We start from the raw sequence: 16,184 nt of genomic DNA on the forward strand, positions 1-16,184 counted from the left end.
TAACCATTTCTTTAGTCTCCCAAACTTATTTTCCAACACCCAGCTCAGGTATCCTACCCTGCTCTGCTTCTTTTCCTCCAAACTTACTGAAATATTTGGCGACATTTTTCCATTTGTGTACTTTTAAAAGAATTGCCTAATCACAAAGAATATTTGTTATTTTGTTTGAACTCTTTTTGTTTTGAACTGAACTTAAAACGTGTTTTAAACTTTTAATCATTATTCAAATGCATTTTGCTAGCTTAGAATTAGTGTTTTTAAAGGTTTTAAAAATCTTGTATCAAGTTGCATGATCTGCAGTTAGATGAAATGTGATCTGTAGTATCTTGGTGAAAAAGAGATTTATTATGTGCATGTGCATTTCCTAGCCAATTTCTCAAGAAAGAAGAACAAATTCATGAGGTGTTTTTTTTTTTTTTTTTTCCCTGATAGATGTCTGTTTTTTGCTCAGTGACTTGCAGAATTTTTTTTTAAGTTCAGTTTAGTTCAGTCTCTCAGTCATGTCCGACTCTTTGCGACCCCATGAATCGCAGCACGCCAGGCCTCCCTGTCCATCATTACAAAACCTATTTTTTATACAAAGTCTTATGTATAACCCCAATACGTGGTAAAACACAGCCACTTTGATGTCATTGGGGGAAGACCCACAATCCCTCACTACCCATCTTCCACAATGGACCCTGAAACCATTGGTCTAGAGTGTGATGTTCAGTCACTTCTTTAATGATAACAGTGCAGTTTAACAAAGCTGCTCTGGCTAATGACTGAAACATATTTCATAACTGGGCAAATAAAACCTTAAATTTATGTTTTATGTTTATATTTTAAAAATAGCTTTGAAAATGACAAGGGAAAAATATATTTCAAATGGTTAGTCTTCAAAGGAAACTTTAAAAGTTTGGGAACTGTATCTTAAAGTGATTTTGTAATGAACAGTTGAACATATATTTTCATTTTATGAGTTTCAGATTCTAATAGAATATATTGATGATAATATTTTTTAAAAAATTTCCACAAAGAGTTTAGAACCACCAAGAATTCTAATAACAAATCTGTTTCAGGTATTTAATTCTTAAATATTAAAGGGTACATTCTAAATAAAACTGACTTTTTTGTCTTAATAATTTGTGAATAACTTCAGAATTAAAACAAATGCTATCTGTAAAAACCTATAAAAAGTCAAGAATGAGCTTAAAGTCAGATTTTTTAAAATAAGGTAATCGGTCTGCATTGGGATGATCCCCTAGAGAAGGGAATGGCAACCCACTCCAATATTCTTGCCTGGAGAATTCCATGGACAGAGGAGCCTGGCCAACTACAGTCCACGGGGTCGCGAAGAGTCGGACACGACTGAGTGACTTAACACTTTCATTTTACACTCAAATGTAAGCTTTCATGAATTTGAGATAAAGTCTTTTATTCCAGAAGTTATTTGTTCACATATAAAGTATAATTTTTTAAAAGTTACACTCTTGTTTATATGTTAATTTTAATTTTGTTCTTGTGGATAATCTTGTGTTTTTTGAGTTAAGTAATATGGAATTTCCTAAAATTACATTTTGAATATTCATGTTACTTATCACAATGTTAAAAGCATTGCCTTCTTCAATATCTTTTCCTTCCTAAAATACTAGCTGACTCTTTGATAAGCTGTGCATAGGTTTAAAAAGGTAGAAGTGCTTTCAACACCCTTGAACCGTGGAATTCCCATTTTTTTTCTCATGCCTTTTACTTTCTTGCATAGCATCTACCTCTGTGTGAAACATTATACATATTTACTGATTTTCTTATTGTCTGTATACGTATAATTAGAAGAGATATTCTTGCCTATTATATTAATTGCTGTAGTACTCATTCATCTACCACTCCAATTACTTTCCACAACCCCTGAAAGGAGTTCAGGGTGGAGAGCAGAAATGAGGCACTCTGCTTGGGAAAGGGGTGCGGTGGGGACTGACAACAGGTCTTTAGATAGTTAGATTTGTTTTCTCAGGAGCTGATTTTATGAGCCTAATTCTTACATTGCCCCATATCTAGAAAAGTACTAAACTCCTTTTCATGGTGACACCTGTTTGTCATTACTTGCAAAAGCTTCATGAGACTAGCAGAAATCTTCTGGAAAAATATGTGCTTGATTGCATGTATTCCCCCATCACCAGAATCTTATATATACTGACCTTCCCCCCTGCTGCTTTGGAGAAGTTTCTCAGAGCTATGAGGTGCTGTCTCCCAAGCTGTAGTTCTCATGCATCCAATAAAACTTAACTCACAACCTGCACATTACGTTTTGTTGATTTGGGCGGGCTTTTTTTTTTTTTTTGCTATGCTGGTCTATGTTTTGTGTGGGCTTTTCTCCAGTTACAGCAAGCGGGAGATACTCTCTAGTTGTGGTAAGCAGGCTTCTCATTGCCATGGCTTCTCATGTTGCAGAACACACACTCTAGAGCTTGTAGGCACACGGTTGTAGAGGTTGTGGCACACGGGCTTAGTTGCTCCTTGGCATGTGGGATCTTCCCAGACCAGGGATCAAACTCGCATTGGCAGGTGGATTCCCTGAACCACCAGGGAAGCCCACATTGTGTACTTTTTTAAGTCAAGAGGACCTAGATGGGTAGAGGAAAATTTCTTCCTCCTCAACTTTATTTATGAAGTGAAGTGAAAGTCACTGAGTCATGTCCGATCCTTTGTGAGCCCATGGGCTGTACGGTCCATGAAATGCTCTATGCTGGAATACTGGAGTGGGTAGCCTTTCTCTTCTCTAGGGGATATTCCCAACCCTTCACATATCTTTTTCTGGTACAATTCTGACTCCTGCTGTGTGAATATCTTTCTTGTTTTAATTATACAATTGATGCTATTTAATTACAGAAAAAAGAAGAACTATACACTTAATTTTATAATCGCTAATGATTACTTTGAGAGCAAATTAAAATGTACCATATAGACAGTCTTTATTATCTTTGCAATACAGATATTTAATATGTCTCTTAAACTTAGATTCACATTTTCATTTTATTCAGTGCAATATAGAACATAAAGCATACCTATTATAAAATCTATTTTCTAAATGAAGACAGTTTAATGTTTCATTTTCCATAGTAGTGAATTTCATGGAGCAAAAATCTAGATAAGGTTATGGAAATTAACTTGATACTATTTAGCCAATCTTTATATAAAGTATGCTTGCTGAAACAAACATGTCATTTATGAATTATATACAAACAGTGTAATGTAGGTGAATCATGCTGACACAGTAGAGGTGATTATAGTATTTGGATTTATGTGTGCTCAAAGAACAGAGCAGCTAAAGTACTAATAAATTAGCTGCCCTTTGTGTGAATGGCTTCCTTATGCATTAGTCATCTATCTACTGGGACTCATGATTCTAATGGCACATTTCCTCACAGAAATAATGTTAATCTCCTCTGTTGGAGACGTCTTGTTGCCTCAGAATATCCACTCTCCTCTTTTACAGAGCTCTGAGTTTTAGGTGGGTCCCTTGTCGACAAGTGAGGCTTCCCCAATGTCTCAGTCTGTAAAGAATATGCCTGCAATGCAAAAAAACACAGGAGATGTGGATTCAATCCCTGGGTAGGGAAGATCCTCTGGAGGAGGAGATAGCAACCCATTCCAGTAATCTTGACTGGAAAATCCCATGGACAGAGGAACCTGGCAGGTTACAGTCCATGCAGCTGCAAAGAGTCGGACATGACTGAGCACACAAGCTTGCATGTACCAACAAGGAGACGACAATGGCACCCCACTCCAGTACTCTTGCCTGGAAAATCCCATGGACGGAGGAGCCTGGTGGGCTACAGTCCATGGGGTCACTAGGAGTCGGACATAACTGAGCGACTTCACTTTCACTTTTCATTTTCATGCATTGGAGAAGGAAATGGCAACCCACTCCAGTACTCTTGCCTGGAGAATCCCAGGGACGGAGGAGCCTGGTAGGCTGCCGTCTATAGCGTCGCACAGAGTCGGACACGACTGAAGTGACTTAGCAGCAGCAGAACACTGCCTTTACCAGCCTGCCTTGTGCCTAGATGTGGCATATGACTAAATCTCAGCCAATAATAATGTAAGTGGAAGCACTGTATATGAGATTCATGGGTAGTTTTTGAAGGAAAAGGTCCTCTTCTATCCTCTTTTCTATTGCATGGAACCCGGACTAAATGACAGGCGCTCTAGTGGCTCTTTCAGATTATGAAGTAATTGTGAATTAGAAATCAACACTGAAGGTGATAAACAAGAAATAAAGACTTGCTCAAACAAAAAAACACTGAGAGAATTTGTTGCCAATAGGAACTGCCTTGCAAGAAACATTCAAATGATTTCTTCAAAGAGAAGGTACAGGTCAAAAACTTGGATCTACATAAAGAAGAACTTTAGAGATGGATAGACCTTTCATTTGGGGCTTCCCTGGTAGCTCAGATGGTAAAGAATCTGTCTGCAATGCAGGAGACCTGGGTTCAATCCCTGGGTCAGGAAGATTCCCTGAAGGACATGGCAACCCCCTCCAGTATTCTTGCCACAGAATCCCATGGATTGATAAGCCTAACAGGCTACATTCCATAGGGTTGCAAAGAGTCGGACAAGACTGAGTAACACACACAAGAGAAGGAAAGGTCATTGAAGACGGTGCTGAGTTGGGAATATCCCTTGGGAATTCACTTGTGACTCCCCACATGCAGGCCCATTATGCCGCAGACCTTCTATAAGCGTTTCCCAAGAAGTGAACACCAATACCTGGAATTAGAAATCTTGAGACTCACAGTTAAGGAAACTGCCAGAGGAAGATCATCTTCAAAGCAGTGCACTTTTTCATCATTTCCTACTCTACCTTTGGCATTAGTATAAGTTCATTGGAAAAGGAAAATGGTGAGTTATACAGATGAATACTTTTACATCAGGAAATAAGCAAATAACCAAAAACTAAAGCTAGAGTTACCACTCCTTCTTCTCTTCATCCTTCTCCTCTAACCGTCCTTTATACCGTAGCCCCCACTTTAAACAAAGCCTGTGAAAATGGTACACAGTAGGTCTCTTGAGCTTTAGGCAGTTGCCATTGTTCCCTCTATGAAATAAAGTTCATATTTTATGGCAAGACAAGAAAACTACACATAAAAAATTTTCCCTGCCCTTTGGCCTCTTCTCTCCTACTCTGCATCATGTGCATTATGCATCAACTGAACCTCCTCATCAGCAGAAATGTCTGCCCACCAACATTCTCCTAACACCATCAAGATAGTTCCTTAAAAGATAACAGTTCTTCTTGATCTTATGACGGGCCAAGATGATGCTTAGCTCAGATCAGGATTGTGTAAATTGTTGATACAACATTTAATGTAGGGCCCTCTGCCTCAAACGGAGAAGGCAATGGCAGCCCACCCCAGTACTCTTGCCTGGAAAACCCCATGGACGGAGGAGCCTTGTAGGCTGCAGTCCATGGGGTTGCACAGAATCGGACACAACTGAAGCTACTTAGCAGCAGCAGCAGCAGCAGCCTCTGCCTCAAAAAGTTATTTGACTGTGCCTTAAGGCTATGGATTTTCCTGTGGTCACGTATGGATGTGAGAGTTGGACTGTGAAGAAGGCTGAGCGCTGAAGAATTGATGCTTTTGAACTGTGGTGTTGGAGAAGACTCTTGAGAGTCCCTTGGACTGCAAGGAGATCCAACCAGTCCATTCTGAAGGAGATCAGCCCTGGGATTTCTTTGGAAGGAATGATGCTGAAGCTGAAACTCCAGCACTTTGGCCACCTCATGCGAAGAGTTGACTCATTGGAAAAGACTCTGATGTTGGGAGGGATTGGGGGCAGGAGGAGAAGGGGACGACAGAGGATGAGATGGCTGGATGGCATCACTGACTTGATGGACGTGAGTCTGGGTGAACTCCGGGAGTTGGTGATGGACAGGGAGGCCTGGCGTGCTGCGATTCATGGGGTCGCAAAGAGTCGGCCACGACTGAGCAACTGAACTGAACTGAACTAACTTCTAATGGGTATAAGCTTCTCAGAGCTTTCTGAGATGCTACCCCTGAGTTATAATCTTCAGTTTGTCTCAAATAAAATTTTCTGTTTCTTCAATTGACTGATTAATTTGTTGTCGACACCACTGACCCTCAGCCACAGATTCTATCTGTGCTAGCCTTCTCCTAACCAATAATTTCCATGATATCACAGTTTGGTGGAGAAATCGTATTGTTTTAAAATTATACAGTCATTACATTTAAATCTACCGATGTATAGAGAAACACTGTCCTGTTCCACTGTTCACAAACATATCACACTTTGGGAAATTGGGTTAGGACTGTTCACAAGCGTATCACACTTTGGGAAATTGGGTTAGGGTATTGGGCTGGTTGTTAGAAGACCAGAGGTCTAGAACTTACTCTGCCCCTCAAGGAGCTGTGCTTTTGGAAAGTATGTGTGCATGTGTGCTTCAGTTGTGTCTAACTCTGTGACCCTATGGACTACCTGCCAGTCTCCCCTGTCCATGGGGATTCTCAGTGGGTTCCCAAGATCCAGGGGATCTTCCCAACCCAGGGATCGAACCTGCGTCTCTTACATCTCATGCATTTGCCTGTGGGTTCTTTATCACTAGCACCACCTGGGAAGCCCTAATAAGCTGGGAAACATAGGTAAATGTTTCCCTGAGCTCTGTGAGCCATTCTAGCAAATTACTAAATTCAGGGAAGCACTCATGAGAACCCATTTTAAGCCCATGAGTCAGAAGTACAGGTCACAACCAGGATTTCAGTTGGTGTCTAAAGTAGGGGTGGTCTTACAGGACTGAGCCCTAACCTGTGGGATCTGACCTATTGTTACCAAATTAGACAGCCTATCTTACAGTCCTAGCTGAACTGAAGCCTTCTGGCTTGGTAAAAAAGTTCTTAACTCCTCAGGATCATATTGCCAATAATAAAACTGAGTTTGGTGCAAGCAAGGCAGGCTTTTATTCAATGACCAGAGAATGGAGAAGGGGAGCTCATGCTCTAAAAGCACCTTCTCCTGAAGGGATGAAAGTGGGTGACTTTTAAGCAGTAAGTGGCAGACAGGTAATCAGGGCTCTAGGAAAAGTGTGGAGATTTCCAGGGGCAGCCGCGGGCAGCCCGGGCTTTTGTAGTCTTCCAGGCTCGAGGCATTCCTGTAGAGAAATCAGGGCTGGTTGAGGGTGGTTTACCACTGTATATCTCTGAAAGCACACCTCTCTCAAAGACAAGTGCAAAGCATCTCTGCCAAACACCAGGTACATTTGAAATGAACACAGAGATGAATCAGGGCGTGTCGTTCAGTTCTTAGGGGTATAGAGACAGAAAGAAAATAAATGAAGGCAAGGGATATGCTGACAAAAAAAAAAAACAAGCAAAAAACCAAAAAGCAACCCACAGATCTGTGGTCCGGGCTGCAGAGTACAGGTGATACCATCTCCGGGTGATACTATCTCTATTTCTCTGTTCATGAGACATGGTGTTGGGAAGCAAACCATGCACTGATTACTTTGCATCTCTCAACTATTTTGTCTCTACCCTGTATCTCTAGAAGGAAGCAAGATGGCCTTTCACCTAGAAGGCTTGCTGAAAGCTGGGTGAGCCCTATTTCTGCTATGCTACTTTCCACTATCCAAAGTGGATAATGGCCAGTAATTCACAAGAGACGATCCTAAGAAAAATGAGCTAATTTTACAAAGCTGAAATGTGAACTCTCAGATACTGAATATTAAAAAGCCGATGCTTTCTGCAGGAGCCATTCAGCGGCACTCCAGGGGACACTTGATTTGTCTGAATAATAATAAACTATAATGATAATAGCCAAGAGCACCTCACAGGAGTACTAAGCTTTAATGATTCAATATTTGTGGAACCCTTTGAGCACCTCCAAAGTTATGTAAGCACAAATGAATAGGTAGGGACACCATATACCATTGTTATTTCTACATTAAATCTCTCTTGGTAATTTCCTATCTTATAATGTCTTGTAAGGTAGGTACTGTATGAGACTAATATATGAACAAAATTATGGAAGAAATAAAGTATAAAATAATATATAGTAGTGATTTCCAATGAAACTATTATAATTTCATATTAGTGAAAGAGAATGGAGTCGTTAATAGCATCTCTAAAAAGTCATTCCTAGGTTGTAAAATAGAAAAATGAAAATCTGGAATAGACCCTTAAGATTTAAATGTCTGAAAAGAGTTTGAAGACACACTTGTTATTTTTTCTTATGAAGGAGACACCTAAGATTTTAGTTGGTTTTTTTTCCACACTGAAGAAATTATAATGATGTTTTCTCTGTTTATTTCCTAGTAGAAATTGTACACATTATTTTCATACATCTGTCTTTTCATCTTCTCCTCATCACCAGCATAATTTATGCAATGTGATAGTACGTTTAATATTCCTAGTTTAAAAAATATATCTTCACAGTTCTGTTATCCTCATATTTTCCAAAATGCACCATTGTGATTTTGATACTGTCCCTAACTTCCATGAGGTAGCTATGTACAAACTGCATTGACCCAAACAGTCTCCAACAAATTTTCCTCTAATACCAGATCTCCACCAACGAAAGACTCATTTCTTCCAGTGAGTACTGCCTATAAAAACTCCTCTCAGAGGACACCGTGAAAGAGAGTGTTCTTCCTGTCCTTGCCTTTTCCCTTTCACCTAGCTGACATCACATTCTTTAAGACCCAGGGTGTTTCCAGGGGTGACGAGGAAAGGAAAAAAGAGCAAGGTTACCTCTTTGAGGAGAGTAATTCTGAGTAGGACAACACTGCACCAGGTTTTGAACAGGTTCCTCATCCTGAGAGAGAGAAGAAGGGACAAAGAGAGGTTGCCGCCGCTACGTCGCTTCAGTCCTGTAGGACTCTGCGCGACCCCATAGATGGCAGCCCACCAGGCTCCCCCGTCCCTGGGATTCTCCAGGCAAGAACACTGGAGTGGGTTGCCATTTCCTTCTCCAATGCATGAAAGTGAAAAGTGAAAGTGAAGTCACTCAGTCATGTCCGACTCCTAGCGACCCCATGGACTGCAGCCTACCAGGCTCCTCCATCTATGGGATTTTCCAGGCAAGAGTACTGGAGTGTGTTGCCATTGTCTTCTCCACAAAGACAGGTAGGAGGACATTAATACAAAACCCACATCTTTGTGTTCTAAGACCATGTGATGGCCTGCAAGCATCGGTCATAGGATTATTTTCCATTCACTGAATATTCTTGTCAATGTTCTGCCTTTTCTTTACAGCACTGATGTTTTGTACACAGTTAATATTTTTACATCCTAATACCCCATTGAACCTCCTAAGTTTTGTCATTCCAGTAGTACTTTTTTAAGATAGCCATTCTCTTATTTATTATATATGCATTTATTTACTGGCCTGGGCCGGGTCTTAGTTGCGGCAATCAGGATCTTCTATCTCTGCTGTGGCATGGGGGATCTTCTTAAACTACCTCATGTAGGATGGTTTTAGATGCTGAACCTCTGTTTTAGCTGGAGCATGCGAACTTTTGGTTGCAGCCTGTGAATTCAGTGGCAGCATGTGGGATCTAGTTCCCTGACCAGGGACTGAATCTGGACTCCCTGCATTGGGGGCACAGTCATAGCCACTGGACCACCAGGGAAGTCCCAGTCCAGTAGTACTGGGATCAACACAACTCTTAGACTTGGACAAGAGGGGTGTCTATTCCAGCACATACAGAAGCTGCCATTTTCCACGTCACAGCCCGTAGGACCAAAGGTATGTGACCACTCAGAGACGGTGTTCCACCTTCTAAACCATACCATGGTACCTGGGACTCTGAATTGTCTGTTCTACAATGCCTGAGCCCATTCTTCATCTCTATGGGAGCTCTTTCCTGGAGTCTCTCTTCCTGTTGACCTGCTTACAGTGGACGTCTTCCTCCCTAGACACTAGGGGTAGAGAGACAGCTGTTAGCAAAGATGTCTATGGATCCTAGTTGTGAGGGTGCCTTGTGGGCATTGGAGACCCCTCAAGTGTGAAGTGATACTGGGGTGGGAAGAGACAAGGAGGAAAAATGGATGGTGGAGTGGGGAGAACTGGAGGCAGGGGACGTGCCATCATCATATTCAGTTGTAGAACACAGAAAATTCTGAAAAGTCTCAATTAAAACCTTACCTCAGCCTCAGACTTTTTCCACGAGTTTTTAAAATGAGTCCTGGAGGTAGGATCTGAGCTCATCATGTGGGCAGAAAATTCCAGGAATGTACCAGATAGCATGGGCTTCTCGAGTGGTGCTAGTGGTAAAGAACCCACCTGACAATACAGGAGATACAAGGGATGCGGTTTCTATCCCTGGGTCAGGAAGATCCTCTGGAGGAGGGCACAGCAATACACTTCAGTTTAGAATTCCATGCACAGAGAGGCCTGGCGGGCTACAATCCACAGGGTAGCAGAGTCTGACAGGACTGAAGTGACTTAGCACGCAGGCAGCAGGTGGCATAAAGAGAAACCTCATTGCTTTTTTCTCCTTTCCTGCCTTTCTTTTTCTCTTTTTTCTTTTCTTCCAGATTCTCTCTCTTTTTTCTTTTCTTCCAGACAAAGGAAAGCTTCCTCTTTTGATCAAAGAATGGAGACGCAAGCACCTGCTTTACAATATGTGCTCTCCCTGACAGGCTGCTACGGGGATCCTTTACAGGGGTCTTGTCAGCAGGGTGATGCCATCCAACCATCTCATCCTCTGTCGTCCCCTTCTCCTGCGCTCAATCTTTCCCAGCTTCAGGGTCTTTTCTAATGAGTCGACACTTCGCATCAGGTGGCCAAAGTATTGGAGGTGCAGCTTCAGTCCTTCCAGCGAATATTCAGGGTTGATTTCCTTGAGGATTGACCGGTGTGATCTCCTTGTTAGCAGCAGGGAGGGGCGGAGTTCTTGCCGATTGGCCCGGGCGTGCTGTTGGCTGCGGGAGGCTCCCGGGAGCGCAGGCGCAGCACCTCTTCGCACAGCCCACCGCGGCCATCTTGAACTGAGGTGTCAGGTGTCGCCATTGCCGTCTGAGAACTCTGGACCAAAGTGCTGGGTGCGAGGCCTCTTGTACACGGCTTCCTTTGAGCAGATCAAACAAGACTAAGCCAAAAGGAAAAGAAAAAAAGGTTAGACTTTATTTTCTCACCCACGTTCTATTTTTATTTTCTGGGTATTATTAATGGGCTTTGCTAGTGACAAATCCCCCTTCTGCCTTTTGCCCTGCCCCTCATTCTTGAGGGGCACTGAGGAGCACAGGTTGTTTTCTGTAAGTGCTTCCTGTTGAGTGTAGACGTTGTCATCACCCCAGTGGAGCAGCGGAACTTTCCCCCAGCTGCCTTTAGATATGTATGATGGTCCCAAGGCCTCGGCCAGAACTCTCTATCCCTGAGCGACCACCTTTTGTCTTACCTTTTGGAAACAAAGGGCATCAGACAATTTAAGATACTTGGCCCAAATAATAAGAGAATAATGGTCATATGTCATATTTTCCTTAAAGTGAAGGTATCTATGTCTTTTACCCGTAGGCAAGTGTCCCCTGACATTGAGACTCACTGCTGTGGCCAGAGTATCCCTGGTCACACTTGGGTTCTGTTCTGGAAGAGAAGCTTCAGATCAGAAAGAGGTTCACATGCATACTCAAGGCGAGTCTGTTGCCCCAGGTTGTTTCACTGGAGGTTGGGGCTCAGGAGCCTCTTCCCTTGAGTTTGATGACCCCCCAGGACAGAATGGGTGGTTAGCATCACCAGGTGGGGGCCTCCTGCCTGGTATCACTTGTGCCAATAGAATAAGACTGAGTGGTTCAAAAGCAAACAAAAGTTCTGTGCTTTGATTAGAGAATGGAGAAGTGCAAGCTTGAGCTCTGGAGGACAAGCTTTCCTGACAGGCACCCAGTCCAGCTGCTTCATATTGTTCCCTTCAGTGGGGACAGGGCCAGAGTTCTGGTATGTGTGTGTTTGGGCGGGTGGGGAGCAGTTTGCTGCTCAGTTCTAGGCTGCCTGTCTTCATCATGCTGTTTGTCAAGAAATAAAACTAATTTTGAAATTGTGCTATTAATTTTCCTGTTCCTTTACCCCATGAAAAAATCTTGTTGTAAAGCTATATCTGTTTTTTAACAAAAGTAGAAAATATTTAACAGTTTGTAGTTTTGTTTTTTGTATCTTTTATATTTGGACAAGCTGGATCTAATTATGTAACAGAGCCCTCACCTCTTTCCAGGGTACAGTTTTTCGTATAGGATTGAGAGGAAATTAGGGGGCTTCCCAGATGGCAATAATGGTAAAGAACCCACCTGTCAATGCAGGAGACATAAGAGAGGCAGGTTCGATCCCTAGGTCAGGAACATACCCTGGAGATGAGCATGGCAACTCACTCCAGTATTCTTGTCTAGAGAATCCCATGGACAGAGGAACCTGGTAGGCTACAGTCCATGAGTTGGACATGACTGAAGCGACTTAGGAGCAGCAGCAGCAGAGAAGAAATTACTGGTTTAGATGAGTAGTTTTATAACCAGACGCAGTGTGCAGCAATGAGAATAATGTAGTCAGTCTCTATGCTAATCAAAATATAGAATATTTTCATGCTACATATGAAAAAGGGAGAGAGAATGGAGAAATCTAATGCATACTATGATGTGTTCTTTTTCTTTCTTTTATTGGGAATGGGGGAACAGAAAACCACAATTTATTAAAGAGGTTTAAATTTGTTATGTAAGTTGTAACAGTGATCTATGACCACTATAAGGCTGGATAGCATGCTCCCTAATATTTGGTGGCTTAATACAAGTCTAGGCCTAGGGACATGAAAGAGAAGTAATGAGGATTCCAGAGCTGCACTAGTAGTTTAAAGAGAAGCCCCAGAAGCTATGATGTTTTCTTAAAGTAGGGGGTGCGTGCATGCTCAGTCATGTCCAACTCTTTGTGACCCCATGGACTGTATGTAGCCCACAAGGCTCTTCTGTCTATGGAATTTTCCATGGAAAATTCCCCTTCAGAATACTGAAGTGGGTTGCCATTTTCTACTCCAGGGGATCTTCCCAAACCAAGGATCAAACCTGCACCTCTTGCATCTCCTGCATTGGTAGGCAAATTCTTTACCACTGAGCCACTGCCACATATAGCAAAATGGCTCTCTTTTTCTCATAGTTAGCAAAGAACTCATCTATGCATGAAATGAAAAGCTGATTAAATTTCTAATAAGTGCACCTATGTAAGTGACTACTATGGAGAAATCATGATATGGTACATTAAGAAGTTATTGTGGAACTTTCTCTAAGCAATAGAATGGAATAACTTTAGAAATAACACTTTACTTTGTATGTAGAAGGAAGTTAAAAGCTTCAGCCAGTGCTCTGTAATTAAACAGTGTTGATGCCAGATTCGTAATATAAGGAGCTTTCTGCTATAATCACTCCCAAATGACTGATCCATCATTATTAATACAAATCCCCAAGATGAAAATTGATATTGTGTACATGTTGTATTTCTGTTAAACTAATGTAAACTTCCCCTTGTTCCATATCTCTAGATTCCTGGTTTGCTACACTGTTGCTAAATTGTTTAGCTGGAATTGACTGACTAAGCAAATATTCTGCAAACTTAAGGAAAACTATATACAAAGGGTTAACTGGTAGTTATGATCTTTTGTTCTTAATTAAAGGACTTGTCACTAGTCAATGAGGGGACCACCAAATTAGACATTTTAGTTGGAGAACAATATTGCAACGGAAACTTCTATTCAAACTAGAAATGTGTTTGCTTTAAATCTTTGACTAGTGTCACACTGCCACTTCTCAATATTTGACCAAAAAAAAAAAAAAAGTAAATAAATGGAGGAGATGGTTCTGTATAACTTGGCAGGAGGTAGATTCAGTTTTTTACAACATGAACAATCAAAAGGAAGCTTAATGTTATTATTATGAAAAATAATATTAGCATTTAAACTTCAAAGAAAAATATGCTTTATATTTTGAAGATAATATTTCTCTTTGGCCTATGCAGCAAGACAAAAAAATTGATTGTTCGAGGAGCAAAGATTTCAACCTTATATTTATTTCAGTTGATTGGAAGTGGCAATGTATCTTTTTAAAAAAATTGGGATATAACTTACCCAAAATAAAGTGCTCAAATTGTAAAGATACAGTTGATATAGTTTTATACGTTGATTCATTCATGTAACCACTACCCTAATCAAGATACAAAACACTGTAGACTTCCTTGAAGATTCCCTCCTGTCACTAACCAGACAGTACTCCCACCACACACGCACCACCATCCTGATTTTATCACCATTTTAGTCTCTTTTTGAACTTCCTGTAAATAGGCTCATACATCACATACTCCTGTGTCTGACTCGACATTTTCTTAGATTCATACAGGTTGTTGGGTGTATCAGTAATAAGCTGTTTTTCATTGAAATTGGTAGGTTGAAGATTATGTTTGGCATTTGTTGGAAAAGGTAGATATTTTCCCAGATTGCTAATACCAGGAAAAGTTCTGTTTGCTCCACACCTTCACCTATTGTCTTTTGATATTTTTTAATTTACCTATTTTGGTGGTATAGAGTGGTTTTAACTTGTAGTCCTCTGAAAACTAATTTTTTGAGGATCTTTTTATATACATTTATTGGCCACTTTGATATTCTCTCTTTTAGGAAGTATTGTTAATGTCCCATTAACAGTTGAATGGCCTCTTTCTCATTTAATAGGAATTCTTCTTATGTTCTGGAAATGAGCTTATTGATACCTATATATATTGAGGTTATTTTCTTTCTGTTTTGCCTTATCTTTCATTCTCTTAATAATTTATTTTAGTGAACCAAAGTTCTTAATTTTAGCAAATCTCGTTATTTTTATAGCTACCATGGATATATTTTACTTGTATTCATGTAGAGGCTTGTTTGTTTTAGCTTTCACATTTAAGTCTGTGACCCATATTGGAGTAGTTTTGTATGTGATTTAAAATACAGCTCCAGGTTCTTTTAAATTTAAATATGCATTATTGAGAAGATTGTCATATGAAATTGTAGTAGAGACACATGAAAGAATCGAGTATAGACATAGTATTTCCTTTGGATGAGATTGAATCTCAAAAAAAAAAAGAAAAAGGTAAAAGGGACATTCTGAGAAATGTCTCTTTATTTGATATTAGGGACATTTTAGTTTTGGCTTAAGAGATAAATTCTGAAAAAGACATATTAATGTTATAAAATAAAAATGTTTATTTAAAGATGTATGCAAATTTCCAGTTTCAACTCTGACATGCAAGGAAATTAGAAGTCATCATTCTTACCCTTATAAGAAAAATGATGGGGAAAAAAATATGAAAATCAATGACTTATCATAGGCTTATCAAAGAATTGAGGTTACAGGGCAAAGTGAAAATTGAAAGTGTTAGTTGCTCAGTCATGTGCAAATCTGCGACCCCATGGACTATAGCCTGCCAGGCTCCTCTGTCCATGGGATTTCCCAGGCAAGAATACTAGAGTGGGTTGCCATTTCCTTCATCAGAGGATCTTCCCAACACAGGGATGGAAACTTGCAAACCACTGACCAAAACCTGGAAAGATATGCAAACATAAAAAGTCATAGATAAGATAAAGTTTCCTGGGACAGAAGCTGCTGTAGCTACAAGCTGGTTTCAGAAACACTTAAATGTCACTTTTGATGAATTGTGGGAGGCAGACCTAGTGTGAAAAGGAGAAACTTCTGAAGGCCACAGCCTTAGAGAAGATCCCCCACACTTTTTTGGAGGGGTTAAAAGAGCTTCTTGATGAGGGTGAAAGATGAGAATGAAAAAGCTGGGTTAAAACTCAATGTTTAAAAAACTAATATCATGGCATCCAGTGCCATCACTTCATGGCAAATAAAAGGACCATAAGTGGAAGCAGTAACAGATTTTATTTTCTGGGGCTCAAAAATCACTGCAGAAGGTGACTGCAGCCCTGAAATTAAAAGACTGCAGCTCCTTGGAAGGAAAGCTACGCCAAACCTAGACAGCGTATCAAAAAACAGAGACATCACTTTGCCAACAAAGGTCCAGATAGTCAAGAGGAAAGTCACTCAGTCGTGTTTGACTCTTTGCTACCCCATGGACTATACAGGTCATGGAATTCTCCAGGCCAGAATATGGAATGGGTAGCCATTCCCTTCTCCAGGGAATCTTCCTAACCCAGGAATCGAATCCAGGTCTCCTGCATTGTA

At 40.7% G+C, this 16,184-nt stretch overlaps 1 protein-coding gene across 4 annotated transcripts in view; it reads left to right on the forward strand.

Moving 5' to 3' along the window:
* The first annotated feature begins 10,977 nt into the window (after positions 1-10,977).
* The window catches only part of LOC129658961 (taste receptor type 2 member 1-like), a 175,813-nt gene continuing 170,606 nt past the window's right edge, over positions 10,978-16,184 (forward strand). For 2 of the 4 annotated variants that reach the window (XM_055589871.1, XM_055589872.1), the window contains exon 1: positions 10,978-11,112. The gene's annotated coding sequence lies outside the window, so the exon portion shown is untranslated. The remainder of the gene's footprint in view (positions 11,113-16,184) is intronic. The other 2 variants (XM_055589873.1, XM_055589874.1) reach the window with 2 other exon arrangements.

This window comes from Bubalus kerabau, chromosome 8 (genome assembly GCF_029407905.1).
Source record: "Bubalus kerabau isolate K-KA32 ecotype Philippines breed swamp buffalo chromosome 8, PCC_UOA_SB_1v2, whole genome shotgun sequence".
Classification (NCBI taxonomy): domain Eukaryota; kingdom Metazoa; phylum Chordata; class Mammalia; order Artiodactyla; family Bovidae; genus Bubalus; species Bubalus kerabau.